The 15258-nt window shown below is 46.2% G+C and overlaps 1 protein-coding gene across 5 annotated transcripts in view; it reads left to right on the top strand.

The window, feature by feature from the left end:
* Positions 1-895: 895 nt before the first annotated feature.
* Proser2 (proline and serine rich 2) overlaps positions 896-15258 on the top strand; it is a 31043-nt gene continuing 16680 nt past the window's right edge. Inside the window, exons 1-3 of one of the 5 annotated variants that reach the window (XM_028764967.1) lie at positions 896-1013; positions 1301-1453; positions 8744-8847. The gene's annotated coding sequence lies outside the window, so the exon portion shown is untranslated. Of the gene's footprint in view, positions 1014-1206; positions 1454-8743; positions 8848-15258 lie in introns of those variants that run through there. The other 4 variants (XM_028764969.1, XM_028764972.1, XM_028764970.1 and 1 more) reach the window with 4 other exon arrangements.

The raw sequence follows: 15258 nt of genomic DNA, 5'->3' as shown, positions 1-15258 counted from the left end.
TTTCACGACGGACAAATGATAAATATTTAAGGAGCTAGCCATGTTTACTCTGCTAAAGGCTCTGTTCAGTGTGCACACGTATGAGAACATCGCATAAGTAACTCACATGTGGGCACCGCTTACAAGTTCATTAAAAATGAGATAAAGCTGGGCGTGGTAGCACACGCCTTTAATCCCAGGCTGCAGATGGACCTCTCTGAATTGGAGGCCAGCCTAGTCTACTACATAGTGAGCTCCTGGCCAGCCAAGGCGACTTAATGAGATCCCTTTTCAAAAAAAGAAAAAACAAACAAACAAACAAAACAAAGAAAGACCTAACCCCACCACCTTCCCAAAACAAAAATAAATAGGGAACAAAGAAAGCATTGTCTAAATGAATTAAATGAAATAATGTATGTGAAGTGTCTTGTTTGAAAGATTTAAGTATTTTGTAAATAACAGCCATTATTATTAAATGAAAGTCTCCTCAGGATAGTGTTGTTGTTGATGCCTGTAATCTCAGAAGTCAGGAGGCTGGGGCAGGAGGATCATGAACTTGAAGCCATCCTACATAATGAAATTCTACTTCAAAAAACAACCACCAGCGGAACTCTTAACGTTGGTGGTGGAGTTGCTGGAGAAGTCCCTTCTTATTCAGGACTTCAAAAGCACATCCGCGTTGCGATTTCACATCGTTCACCCTCAACTCAGTCTCACAAGTTGAAGACCTGAGAGGCACAGCTTTGGGCGCTGGCGCTTTAAGAATCGCGGGGGCGCGCAGACTACCTCTGGCCGGCTGGAGTCCCGTCGCCGGGAACGCGCGGCAGAGGTGCAGAGAGGGCTGGGTGGGGGAGCGCGCGCTGCCGAGAGCGCGCGGCGGGGAGGTGCTGAGCTCCCTGGGGAGCGCGCGCCGAGCAGCCCCGGACGATCGGCGTGCGTGCGTGCACGACTGACTTGCTGGCTGGCGGACGGCGTGAGCCCTGCGGGTCTCAGTCGGCGTGGACACCTGCGACCCGCAGAGGGGACTTGGCTCGGTGAGTTCCGCCCTACTGAGCAGGGACAGGCCGGGCACAGGGCACGGGGTGTGAGGCGCCGCAGCAGCTGTCCGGCTCATCCAGGGCGCCGGGTCCGGGTCTCGGAAATTGGGGAAGTCCTTTGCGCGCAGCTGGGGCGCTGCTGTCGCCGCGGTCAGTGCCACCGGATGGCCTCCATCCCGGGACTTCAGGGATCGCGACGCGTGGCTTTCCACCTCGGGATTTTCCCGAGGGCGGACGCTCAGTGGCTTGTGGCGTGTTGTCTGAGTTGAGTCCCCGACTTTCAGGCTTTGGTCCCTTACCTTTCCTGGAGCCGACTGCGCGTGAGGACCGTGTCTCTTGCGAGGCTGAAACCCGGAGATGGCCAGAGCCACCTGTTAAACCTGAATTCTGCGCGAATCTTTCCGCAGGTTTTCCGTGCCCCCGCCGGTTCCCCGCAGGTAACTAAATCGCGCGGGGAATGTTTTTGTGGGTCTGCCCGGTAAACTGGGACGGTATGATTAGAAAGAACGAATATGTGGGCAATGGGACCGGGCTTAACAAAAGACAGTCAAATAAACTGTAGCTTTTCCCCGAGACGGAAAGTTTCTCAGCATTGTTCTACGGATTCTAAATTTAAGCAACTAACCTCCCTCCCCTAGGCACTTAACCGCAGGACAACTTTTAATTCTTTGCCTGAACCTATTTGGTGCAAAGGAGAAAATGAAGGAGGGAGGGAGTGTGTGTGTGTGTGTGTGTGTGTGTGTGTGTGTGTGTGTGTTTCTCCCTAAACAGGGTAAAACTTTCAAGTCCTCTTGTGGGAAGATTCCTTCTGGCTCCAGTTTTAATAGAGAACAACAACAAAAAGCTTTGTCCTAGAGCGATCTAGAAATACCAAACCAGGTATTAAGTGTAAACTCGGGGAAAGTGCTTGCAGGACAGACTTTTATGAAAAATAATTTTCTGTGAGGTGCTCCAGTGTGTGCTAAAACTTTGCCCTCGTATTCCATGCCTGAATGTTCCAGATTGTTTTTCTAGGTGGAGGAGGTACTTTCGTTAGTTCGGCCAATGTGGAAATACAAACAAATGCCCTATTTACTTGGGGTTGGGTGGGAAGGGTGGAAGTCAGGCTAAGATCTTTCTTGCCAGGCTTGACAGTGTATGTATGGAATCTTCTGTATTTTCTTGCCCAGACGAGTAATAGCCTTTTTTTCAGTGACTGGATTGGTTCCTTCTAACAGTGCCTCCAATGAGCTTTTCCTGGAAAATTTTGATGCTGATAATTTTAAAGTACTTTTTTTTTCCTCCACTCATAGAAAACAGAAATTTGAAATTAGAATAAGTGGTAGTTATAAAGATGAGTTGTGTTTTTGAAAATAAAGAGCCTCGTAGTTCTTGCTTGCAGAGGGATGGGCCTGTTTTAACGCAGGCTCGATGTGGCCCTGGGTTCCTTCATCCTTACATTTGTGGTCTGTTTGACCAGCTCCAGTGTGCTGAGCCCTGACTTGCCAGTGCACATGCAGAATTTCTAGATAAAAGCCGTATGGTCCAAACTGATTAAACCCGGATCTGGTAATCCTGCCTTCATCAGTGACTGATGAGACACCTGGCCTCGGCTCCAAGGTTCTGAGACACCTCAGGAGCCTAGAGTTGGCACCTTGTGTTGATCTGAAGATCAGCTCAGGTAACACTAAAGGCAGAACGGAGCATTGAAACCTGCAGGGAGAGTGGACGGCCTGGGCAGAGCAGAACCCAGCACAGGGAATCCTCTGGAACAAAAAGTTCCAGTATATCTTATCTGAGCTATTATGGGGTGGATGCCAATGGCATCCAGGCCCTTTGGTGGGTGTCAGGGGAATCCTAGGAGCATCCCAGAACCTGAGTGCCTTGATGGTCAAGGGCAGCATTTATTTCCTTTGCACTTCTTGGGGTTTCAGTGATGGCTTCCTCATGGGTGTCCTACAGAGATGGTTTTCTGTCCAGTCTCTGACTGCCCCTGAGCATGCTGGGATGGCTTTCTCTTCCCTGATAATGGCCCGAAGTTTCTCCTCTCAGTAAAGCCCTTGCTTCCTCCCAGGGTAACAGCACCAATCTTGATATTTGAGAGAATTTAACGAAAGCTGGTGTTATATTCACGGTCTGTGCAACCTAACATCCTACCTTTCTCGAGCAGAATCGGCTAGGTCTTTATGAAAGCGTGTCACCATACTAGATACCTTAGCACTGGGAAAACTTGATTCTCATTCATCGCCCCCTCCTGCCCCTGGCAGGTTCTCATTTAGCCGGGCTGGTCTTGAACTTGATGCCTGGCAGAGGATCACCTTGAACTTCCAGTCCACCTATCTCTACCTCCCAAGTGCTGAAACGATTCTCATTAAGAAAAAAAAAAGTTTATTACATTTATTTGTGTGTGTGTGTGTGCATATGTGCACATATATGTGCACTACCACAGTGCCCATGTACAGGTCAAAGGACAATTTACACAGATGGGTTCTCTTTTTCCACCATGTAAGCCTCTGGTATAGAATGAAGGTTTGGTGTCAAGCACCTCCACCCACTGAACCATTTCACTTGTCCAGTTACCATTTTTAATATAGTAAAATATAAAGCACATAGTTACGTACATCTTAAAGTCTATTAAAGCCCGACATTAAGTATATTAATAGTGGCCTGTAACCATCACACCTATCTAGCTCTATAACCTTTCCCTCACCCCTCCCCATTAAACAGTCTCTGTTCCCCCTGTGTGGGGAACTGCAATTCATTAGTGGCCCCTGGTGGCCACTAATCTGCTTTCTGTTTTGTTTTTTTTTTTTTTTGGTTTTTCGAGGCAGGGTTTCTCTGTGTAGCCCTGGCTGTCCTGGAACTCACTCTGTAGACCAGGCTGGCCTCGAACTCAGAAATCCACCTGCCTCTGCCTTCCAAGTGCTGGGATTAAAGGCATGCGCCACTACCATCCGGCTTGCTTTCTGTTTCTTGATTTGCCTGTTCTCATACAAATGGATTCTTAAAATATTTGGCCTTTGCGGTTTCAAGATTCATCAGTACCAGTAGCATCCTTTATTGATCTTTTATCCCTCCTTTCTTGTAATACACAGTGTTCCTTCGCACGTATAGGTCACATGTTGCTTGTCAAGGTCATCCTAATGGCATGAAGTAGTCGTTCATTGTGGTTTTGATTTGCAGTTTGCTAATGACAGTGTTGAGAACAGTGCTAGCTGGCAGGGTGTGTGTGTGTGTGTGTGTGTGTGTGTGTGTGTGTGTGTTAGGGAGTATACACACATAAGAGGTCTGTGGGGCAGGGGGCAGGCAGTGTCTAGTGTCTTCCTCAGTCACTCTCCACATCCTTTTCTTTCCCCTTATTGTTTGAGACTGTGTCTCTCACTGAGCCCAGAGCTAGGCTGGCTTGCCCGCTGAGCTCCAGATAGCCACCTGTGTCTTTCTGCTCCAGTCCCTTGTGCTGTGGTTATATGTGTCAATGTGGCCAGCTTTTCTGTGGATGCTGGGCATCTGAACTCAGGTCTTCATGCTTGGCGGGTCCTTTTCTAACTGCAATTTCTTCCCAGCCCTCATCCGCACTGTGTTTGCTCCTGGTCAACCATGGCCTGACAGTATTACTGGAATTCAGTAAGGAGTAAAGGTAGTTTGAAACTGAGAGGGGGCACATTCATGTGGCTTTTATTTCAGCATATTGTTTTGATTGTTCTGTTGTTATTGATCTCTTCCTGCACCTGATTTATTTATAAGTTGAACTCTATCATTGAATATATGCATACACTGGAAAAACATTTTCTATAGGGGTTCAGTGTGAATATACCATTCATTTGTTGAGGTTCTTGGAGAGTGCCGCCTCCAGATAAGCAGAAGGCTGCTGAATACATCTTTATTTATTGTTTTTATTTTGGCTTTATTTATTTATGTGGGAGGAAAGGTGTGAATTCTTTGCCACTACGTACATGCAGAGGTCAAAGGGCAACTTTGGGAGTCAGTTCTTTTCTCTCACTGTGAGCTCCAGGGATTGAACTTGGGTCATCGGGCTTGCTCTGCAAGCACTTTGACAGCTGTTCAGCCATCTTTCTCTACATCATTAGAGAAGTTCTCTCATTAATTCCTTTTGCATTCCTGTGAGCCAGACACCTAAAAGAACAACTCAGAGGTGGCAAGGTTAATTTGGTGTCGGTGCACCTGAGCAGAACATCTGTGCCAGCAGAGTCAGCTGGAGGTGGACAGGAAGCAGAGAAGGAAAGAATGAACGAAGGGTAGAAAGGGGCCTGGGACAAGATACCCACAAGAACTTACCCTTAGCGACCTACTTCCTTTAGCCAGGCCACACCATCTGATGGTCACAGAAACTTCCTAAATAGTCTCACCTGCAGGGAACAAAGCTCCAACACCTGAGCCCTTACAGAGACACTCAACGCCTGTGCAAACTGTGATTCTGTTTTGTTTCAGCTTTTTTACGTCACCAAAACCATGCATGGGACTGCAGTCTGTGGATTGGGTTCTCTTTCAACCCTTTGTTCTGTTGTGGGCTGTTTTGTTTTTCTAGTTTCTCTCTGAGACTGCTTCTCTTTCTCAGGGACCAGTTGTCTGACTAGCACTGTGAAATACTTAATCTTCTGCCTGTCTTAGTTATCTGAAACCCTGGGGTATTCATCTATTTCTTTGGTAGTTTTTATAGACTGTTCTGTCATGGGCTGAGCCCTGAAGTAGTCAATGGGCAGACAAACAGATATGTACAGATTACAAATCTTTATTTTATTCGTCTGTTTGCTTGAGACAGGGTTTCTCAGTGTAGCACAGTCTTGGCTGTCCTGGACTTGCTTTGTAGACCAAGCTGGCCTCGAACTCACAGAGATCCACCGGTTCTGCCTCCCAATTGCTGGGATTAAAGGAATGGGCCACTATGCCAGGTTACAAATGTATTTCTAAAATGGACAGACAAGGAGAGAGAGCCATATCCCATTGTGACACAGGGACTCCTCAACTCGGGCTTCCTCACCAATAGCTGTGTGACCCTGGGGTTACCCTCTCGGAGATTCAGTGACTGGGTTTCCTGTTCTGTGGTTTGGATAGGAGTGTGACCTCTCAGGGCCTCTGTAGACCTTGAGATGCAGGACTCTAGATTACTAGTTATCTTCTGCTTCTCTTTACAAACTCAGTTCTTCACCAATGCTTAAACTAGTTAATTTGGACATATTGATTATAAGCTGGGGTGGGGGTCGAATTTAGACTCGAAGAGTGGCCCTTTGCTGCCTTCAGAAATGGGACATCGCGCCAGGAGGTGGTGGTGCACACCTTTAATCCCAGCACTTGGGAGGCAGAGGCAGGCGGATTTCTGAGTTCGAGAGTTCGAGGCTAGTCTGGTCTACAGAGTAAGTTCCAGGATAGCCAGGGCTACACAGAGAAACCCTGTCTCGAAAAACAAAAAAACAAAACAAAAAAAGGGACATTGGTAGTTTTGGTAAAGCTTCGAAGGACTGAAAGTTTGAGTGAATCCTTAAGTTCCTCTTATGCGGGTCAAGGTGTGTGGCGGTTCTCAGTGCTGGATTCACCTGCAGCACTGCATACATTGGTTATAGTGGGGGAAGCCTGTGATCTCAACACTACAGAAGTAGAGGCAATTGAATCAAAAGTTCAAGGTCATCTTCAGTTACATAGGGAGTCCAAGGCCAGCCTGGGCTACATGAGACTCTGTCTAAACAAAAAAGAAAAAATAAAGAACAAACAAACATAAAAAACCCTCCCTCTCGTGCTCAACACATTGGGAATCATTCTAGAAATTTGGATTAAAGAAAGTAATCTGTGCAATGGTGGCGTATGCCCTTAATCCCAGCACTCTGGAGGCAGGGGCATTTGAATTTCTGTGAGTTCGAGGCCAACCTGGTCTACAAATCGAGTTCCAGGACAGCCAAGACTGTTACACAGAGAAACCCTGTCTCAGATAATAAAAATAAAAAAATAAAAAAATAAAAAAATAAAAAAGAAAGAAAAGAAAGAAAAGAAGATAAACATACTGCTATCAGTATGGACTGATAATAATAACAAGACTCCCACAAATCTCTGGGGGACAAAGGGGAGAGTGAAGAACTGTGGGAGTGAGGCTAACTTGGGAGAGTCGTGCCGTGACCATCTCTTGTGGAGTCCAGCTTTTACCTTGGGCACAAGCCACACAAGGCTCAGGAGTATGGTTGTCATAGTAGATGCTGCTTCCCTGTGGTGTGGACTTTTCCACAGAGCGCTCTAGAGTGAGGAAGGGTGGGTAGAAGTATGGAGACGAGAAGATGCAGTGTCCCGAGCCGGCGAAAGCTCCTGAGAAACATCCAGGAGAATTCTTGGTGCAGAAGTCTTTAAAGGAACTGTGTGGAAGGTAGACAGCCAGAGAGCTGCCCAGGGACCTGCTAAGCCCGATGGCCTTGAACTTGCTAACTCCTGTTTAGTGGAAGTTGCTCTCCGAGTATAGGAGGGAAACAGTGAGAAGCTCTTCAGGCCAACCTTGCTTGCTCTGTGCAAGTCAGACGTCTTTAAACTGTATTCGAGGTCAGTGGGTCAACACCTCCCTCAAACTGCCCCACCCACACCTCATTGACTTGTATTCTGATTTTAGAGGTACTTTCTGTGGAAAAGCTGTTGAAGTCAGCAATAAGTAAACCATACTGGGCATTAGGTGTGGTGGCAGACACCCGTTATCCCAGCTCTGGGAAGGCTGAGCCTGGAGGACCAAAAAAACAAACAACAAACAAACAAAAACCAAAACAAAAAACCAAAACCAAAAAAACCTTAGTTAAATCAGAACTTTGTTTCTGCACTATCTTACAGTATTAACTACAAACCCAGTTTTAAGACCATTTGTGTCGATCACTGGTGATGACTGATACTCAGCTGTGGTTAACCTGTGCACATGGCAACCACCTCTGACTGGACCACTTACCAAGCCTTCCTTTCTCAGCCACAGCAAGAATTTAGCCAGTGACTTTGAAAAGTCTCAGGAAACAAACAAACAAACAAAAAAAACCAAAAAAAGGTCTGGGGCTGTAGCTCAGTGGTAGAGAACTTGCCTGGCCTGCTCAATCCCTTATTCTGCAGAAAAAGAAAACACCGTAAAAAGCCTAGGCTATTCATTTAAAGCTGTGTTTCTTAGCTAGTCTCCTCTCCGTGGGATGTGAGCTGTGAGGTTATTTTCCAAAATGGTTGACTTCAGGTTACAAGCCTGGCTGCTCTGCAGCCAACTGACCCTTTCATTATTTGAATAATTGTCAAACTCCACTCTTGAAGTACTTGAAGGTGCTCTAGTTTTCCTGGAGAGACCAATAGGCAATCCTTCCATTCTGAAAATAGCAACAGCCGAACTGTAGATTAGAATCAAACAGTGTTTTCAACAAACACTGGTGGTCCTTTTTCATAACAAGGAACTAAGGGCCCCTTGCTTAAAGTGGGGCTGGGAACTCTATTCACAGGCCCACATATAAGTGAGTGTTTCAGGAAGTTGTTACTGTGATCTTGTGTGCAGAAAGTCTAGGAAGGAGGAGGAACCTGTGTGCACAGCCCCAGGAAGAGACCTCATTCCCTTCTCTGACAAAGGCTAGCAGTAGTTTTGGAGATGCACTTAAAAAGTCTATGCAAGGACTAAGGATACGTAATAGCCAAACATGCAAAGCCCTGGGTTCTACTCCCAGCAATGCATGAAGAAAAAAGAAAAGCCAGACCCAGCAGGAGGTCTCACATGAGCTTTCCTTGTGGTTCTGATTCAGATCTGTTCGTTTGAGATAAGAGGTAAAGCAGATCACCACCACGGCCAGTCTAACCAGGTGTTATGAATACTCCTATAAACAAACTCCACGGCTGAAAATGTCAGGTGAGAATTTTAAGCTTCCCGGGAACAAAAGGCTTTGTAAAACAAGAAGGTGTCATTATTGCTTCTGAGTTACAGGAACTGTATCTTATCTCGCCAGGCTGCACGTAGTGGGTGCTCGGTAGACTTTTCGGAATAAAAGCTCACAAAATTCTTTCTCAAAAGAATAGCTTAACCATGGGTTTCTTCTGTTTTTTTTTTTTTTTTTCTAACCTTGCCCCTGATATCTAGAAAGAAAATAGGCTTTTTGTATTTTTTCTTTGTTTTGGGGAGTTTTGTTTTTGTTTATTTTGAGTCAGGGTCTTTCTATATAGTTCTGACTGTCATGGAACTCGATACCAGGTTTGGCCTTGAACTCACAGATATCTGCCTGCCTCTGCCTCTGCCTCTGCCTCTGCCTCTGCGTGCTGGGATTAAACCACACCCAGCTAAAATAGGCACCTAAAATGTCAGTTTTTAAAATAAGAGCTGAGTGAAAACTGGCAACACCTGTCTGGGAAAAGACTCCATTGAATTAAGTTTCCCAGGCAGAGTTCGCTCCTGCTAACTAGGCTGTCCTAGGTGAGATTTTCATTATTAGGGACTTCCAATTCTCATCTCTTACTCAGAGATAGTAAACTAGTGAGAAGAAACCTCAGCCCCTGGACAATTACTCCCTGCAGGCTCCTGCTCTGCTTGTTTGCCTCAGTGTAGGCCGTTGGTTACTTTCAAATGATGTGACTTTCACTCCCGTTTTACCTCCTATTAGTAGTTGAAAGTATTAACAACAGGGAATGTTTGAAATTTCTGTTGTTTTTCTACATTGCTTTGAGTGAGTTTTCCTAAAAAACAGAAATCTAAAAGAAAACATACTTGTGCTTTCAAAGATCAAATTAACAGTCATCTTGCCTCTCACTGAGTATCTTTTAGGATTTACAGTCTTCTTCGCTTTTTACATAAAAACATGTCAGACATTAAGAGAATACTGCCAGGCCTGGTGGCACAGGTCTCTAATCCTAGCTACTTGGGAGTCTCGGGGAGGAGGATCACAAGTTCAAGGCTTACCTGAGTGAATTCAAGGCCAGCCTGTCAACGTAGACCTGTCTCAAAAACACATTTTTAAAAAGACTGAGGATGTGGCTCGGGGCTGGGAGCAGTGGTGTGCTTATCTAGCGTGCTTGTGAGAGGTTGAGTTCAAGGCCCAATGCTGTGGGGGAGGGGGGGAGGCTACGGGGAGCCCTGTGTAAGGGAAAGGTGAGGGTCAAGGGTAGAGCTTGTGTGTGTTTTTCTCTGTGTGCATCTGCAGTAACCTTGGGTCCAGTTGTCAGCACTGAAAACAAACAGCAGCATGTCTTCATATAGTAAATCCTGACCTGGAACATCTCTTGCTTCAGCCTCCTCTGGATTTTGAGATTCCGAAGGCCAAGCTTGAAAAGTCTGGTTTCAGGGACTGAAGCTAGTGGTGGTAGAGCCCTTGCCTTGCTTGAACAAGGCTTTGGGGCTCTAGCTTTGAACTCTCATACTGCTCAGAACAAATCAGAAACCCAAGGCCATCTCAGGAAGGTGGAGAGTTTTGGACCAGCCTGAGCTGTGTTCAAGCCGATGTCTCAGAAACAAATCTACTTTTAGGATTTCAGTCCCTCTCCTCAAGAAAGTAAGATGGTTTTAGAGCTTTAAAATGGGTGGTTTTAGCTGGGCACAGTGGTGTATGCCTTTAATCTCAGCATTTAAGAGCCGGAAACAGATCTCCTTGAGATTATACTAACCAAGGCCCTTAGTGAGACCCTATGGTGGTTTGAATGTGCTTGGCCCAGGGAGTGGCACTATTAGGAGGTGTGGCCTTGTTGGAGGAAGTGTATCGCTGTAGGGGTGGGCTTGGAGACCCTCCTCCTAGCTGCCTGAGGACCATCTGCTCCTGCCTTCCTTTGGATGAAGGCTTAGAACTCTCAGGTCCTTCTCCAGTGCCAAGCCTGCCTGGATGCCACCATGTTCCAGCCTAGATGATAATGGACTGAACCTGTAAACCAGCCCCAATTAAATGTTGTCCTTATGAGAGTTGCCTTGGTCATGGTGTTTGTTTACAGCAGTAAAACCCTAAGACAAACCCTGTGTCAGAAAGTATGTATGCTGGGGACGTAGTTAAGTCATGAATATTGATTATATTTGGTGACAAGTTTACCATCCAGAATGTTGTAAACACACACACTTATTTGCAGTGATGGAATATGAACAGCAAGACCAAAAGGATGGGGCAGGCCGGCCAGTGGTGGTGCATGTCTTTAATCTCGGCACTCGGGAGGCAGAGGCAGGCAGATTTTTGAGTTTGAGGCCAGCCTGGTGTACAGAGTGAGTTCCAGGACAGCCAGGGCTACACAGAGAAACTCTGTCTCGAAAAACAAAACAAACAAACAGAGAAACAAAAGGATGGAGCAGAGAGGGCGGTAAGACCTGGAGATTCAGGGAGGAGGGGCTGGAGTGTGGTTCTGTTGATAGAATGATCACCTCAAACGCATGGAGCCCAGGTTCGATCCCAGCACCAAGGAAACTGGGTGTGGCTCGGATGGTGGAGGGAAGAGTTGCAGTTCAAGGCCTTCATGTGGTAGGTACATAGAAAGTTTGAAGCCAGTTTGACGGCTCTGAGACTATATGCCTATAGATGGGTTCCTTGCAGTGTTCATTAGGAGAATACAAAGGCTGCTGCTGGCTTGAGAGCGATACCCCGAGAGCGATCTGGAGTCAGAGAAGGGCTTCGGGAGAACTTGGCAGGTTGCTGGAGGCTGTGGGAATAAGTATTTGTTTTGTGTTTAAGAAAATTTTTGAAAGTAGAAGTTCTTGGAAGAGAATGATTCCTGGGACCAGCTTTTACCTTGCAGTTTGGTTTGGTCCGTTTTGGGCTTGGGGGTGGTTCTGATGGGCAACTTGGGTGTGGAAGGAAGAGGAGGCACATATCTGGCTTGCTGTGGAAAGTCAGACTGCAGTTTTTCTAGGTGAGCTGGGAACTGTGCTCAGAGCTAACCAGTGTTCTGTCTGTAACGACTTAAGTAAAGGTGCTTCGTGGGTGTGGTTTATAATTTATTTTTAATAGAAAAGAAAATAAACTAAGAATGACTATGCTTTTTTTTAATTCTTCAATGTTTTGAATAATGGAAAAGGGTATTGGGAGTCAAGTTTTCTATAAAGAATAGATTAGCCTCTGGGGAATGGTGACCGAATGCCTTGCGTCCCAGCACAGGGGAGGCAAAGGCAAGTGGGTCACTATGAGTGCCAGGCCAGCCTGGTCAACAGATGGAGCGTCAGGCCAGGGCAGCCAGAGCTATCCAGAGAAACCCTGTCTTGAAAAACAAACAAACCGACCCAAAGAATTGATTTATTAAAATGGTAAGCCCAGTGTCATTTCTTCTTCTATTTGTAAACTCCATGTTATAAAACTCATTCTTGTTAACACACATTAGCTGCACACACAGAGGAATTAACACAGCCAAATAGAGACTGTGAACATAGGGTTTCTGTCTTGCTGTAAAACCAACAAAAAGCCTGTCACACAGAAGCCGCTCGGGTGCCTGTTCATAGGAACAAATGTTGTCAGGAGCCACAGTGGCCGCTCTGTGCTTGCTTGTCTCTGTCACTGACTTTCACCATATGGAAATCCCACTCATGGTAATCAGCTGGGACCATTCTAAACAGTGAAACTGTGAAACACTTGCATTTTAATGTCCTTGAAGATCAAGGAAAAAAAAAACCCATATCTTTAAAGAAGTCATTTGGTCATTATGTTACCGTATTCAGATTTTTCAGAACCAAGTAAAAGGTTATTTCTTTGCTAGGCTGTTTTGTGTCCTAGTTTTGGGGAGGCATGTTCTCAAAATCCCCACGAAAAGGAAGGGCCAAGGTCGCCCAAGGGTCCTGCTCTAGTTGGAAGGTGTTTTTCTGTTTATTTAAATCTGTGTTGTCTGTATTCATGTCTTTTCTGTCGTCCGATCTGTTTATTTTTGGTTTTGTCCAAGTTTAAGTTAGGATGAGTTTGGTTTGTTATGTGTCTGTCTCCTTTTCTGACATCACAAGTGCTGACTGCATCCTGGGACCATTCTTCCCCCCCACCCCCAGACAGGGTTTCTCTGTGTAGTTCTGGCTGTTCTGGAACTCACTCTGTAGACCAGGCTAGCCTCAAACTCAGAAATCTACCTGCCTCTGCCTCCCAAGTGCTGGGATTAAAGGCGTGCGCCACCACCGCCCGGCTCCTGGGACCATTCTAACGTCCCTCTTGCCATTTAGCTCGAAATACTTAATTCTAACAGTTTCCAAGTGTTTCTAAGAACTGAGTTCTTAAGGCTTTTTTAAAAAAAGACTTTATATATGTTTATATACATGTCGTGCGTGTGTGTGTGTGTGTGTGTGTGTGTATCCATCCTCTGAGGTCAGGAAAGGTCATAGGATCCTCAAGAGCTGGAGTTCAACATGAGGCCTGAGAACTGAACTCAGGTCTTCTGGAAGAGCAGGAAGCACTCTTAACAGCTGAGCTATCTCTCCAACCCCAGGACTCAGTTCTTATGGCGACATGGGTGGATTCTTCTAGTTATCTTTGTTGGCTTTGTAATACAGTTATATTGTCTTTTGTTTTGTTTTGTTTTTTGTTTTTCGAGACAGGGTTTCTCTGTGTAGTCCTGGCTGTCCTGGAACTTACTCTGTAGACCAGGCTGGCCTTGAACTCAGAAATCCACCTGCCTCTGCCTCCCAAGTGCTGGGATTAAAGGCATGCGCCACCACCGCCCGGCATACAGTTATATTGTCAAAAGAGAGTTTCTTAATGTCAGAATTGAAATGCACTAAGACTTCCTTTGAGACCCAGTATGTCAGCTGTTTTCATCTCTCTTCATAAAATGAAAAGAATGTTTGTCATGTGTGGACAGGATCTGGGTAGGTAGCTCAGGATGCACTTGTATTCTCCTGCCTTCTATCTCAGCCTCCTGAGTACTGAGGTTATAGGGGAGCGCCACCATGCCTGGTCGATGGAATGCATCTTGTGAGGTTGTTTTATCCTGGTATACTGTAGTGTAAACACGGCTTAGATCAAATCTTTAACTGTGTTGCTGGAGTCTTCTACAGTCAGGTTGATTGTGACGTCTGTAGGGAGGGGTTTAGAGTTGATTGCTTTACCAGAGTCATGACATCTAAGTAGTATGATCCGGTGTAATAGTGCCAGAAAAGCATAGGAAGGACGGGAAGACGGATGAACATCAAGATGGGCATGGCGGGTTGGCAGTGGGTCAGCGTGGGCAGCACGCTGTGGGCAGTGGGTCTGCACTAGGGAGGGGGCCAGGAAGAAACGGGTGCGTTGCTGTTGGAAGTATTAGACTGCGGGACTGGCTGGTTATGAGTGTCAGGAGGCAGGAGGAGCCAACGGTGTCTTCAGAGTGTTGTGCCTGTGAATGAGCCTTTGAGAGAAGAGGTCAGTGTGGGGATTCCACAGGCTCAGTAGCTTTCATGTCCACGATGGCGAGACATAGTCACTTGGCTTGTTGTGTGTGCCTACTGGCTATTGACAAGGTGGTGGAGGGACAGTAGTAGTAGGCTTACCTTCTAGGGCATGCACCATCCTTCTGGAATGCCCCAGTAACAAGAATGAGATGCGCCTTTTGGGGTGGGGGGAGAGGGAGTTATGTCACTCGCCTCTTCCAGTCAGTTCAGTAGCTATTGGACTTTTCCCCTCAGCTATCTGCTGTCCTCCAGACTAAACCACGCTGGGCAGATGCGGACTCACTAAGATGATGAATGAATGACCTCAGCCTTGTTCTCCTCGCTCAAAAGATAAACTGGGCTGGGGTGCTTCTGATAAATAATGGAACATAAGCATAGAAAACAAAAATAGGAGATGTGGTTGTATTTCTGGTCTTTGAGTTGTTCCTGAAGCTAGTGCTCTGCCTCTGTAGCCCCAAGAAGAGTCGGTTTCTTCGTACCTTCTGCTCACCCAGTCTCCCTTACTGCAGAGAGACTGACCCTAGATTGGCTAAGGACAGTAGATATTTCCAAGTGGTAATGACTCTCATAGACCTATGGCTGTGCTCAGTGTCTCAGGGTGTCCTATTCCAGGCCAGATGGAGATCACCTTTTGCTCACGCCTTTTAGACCATAGTGGACCATGAAATTCTCAGTTCTTTTGGAAATCAACAGTTAACGTCCAGGAGGCATGTGGAACCAAGGTTTCACCTGCTCTCTTCTGCCACCTTGGCCTTGTAGAAGACCCTGCTTAGCTTCCTCATACACAAAATGTAAGACAACAGCCTAAGGGAACCTAAAGGTATAGTTTCTTAGCTTTTAAGGTTATAGCAACACATACAAAAGGTATCCGCTTGAAAATCACGGTAAGTTACTACCTCCAGCCACACCGTGACGGCTCACGTGCTGCCCGCTGCCATCCCTGCCCAGACGGGCACAGTT

Source organism: Grammomys surdaster, unplaced genomic scaffold (assembly GCF_004785775.1).
Source record: "Grammomys surdaster isolate TR1022 unplaced genomic scaffold, NIH_TR_1.0 146, whole genome shotgun sequence".
Classification (NCBI taxonomy): Eukaryota; Metazoa; Chordata; class Mammalia; order Rodentia; family Muridae; genus Grammomys; species Grammomys surdaster.
This window is presented reverse-complemented; position numbering and strand designations above follow the sequence as displayed.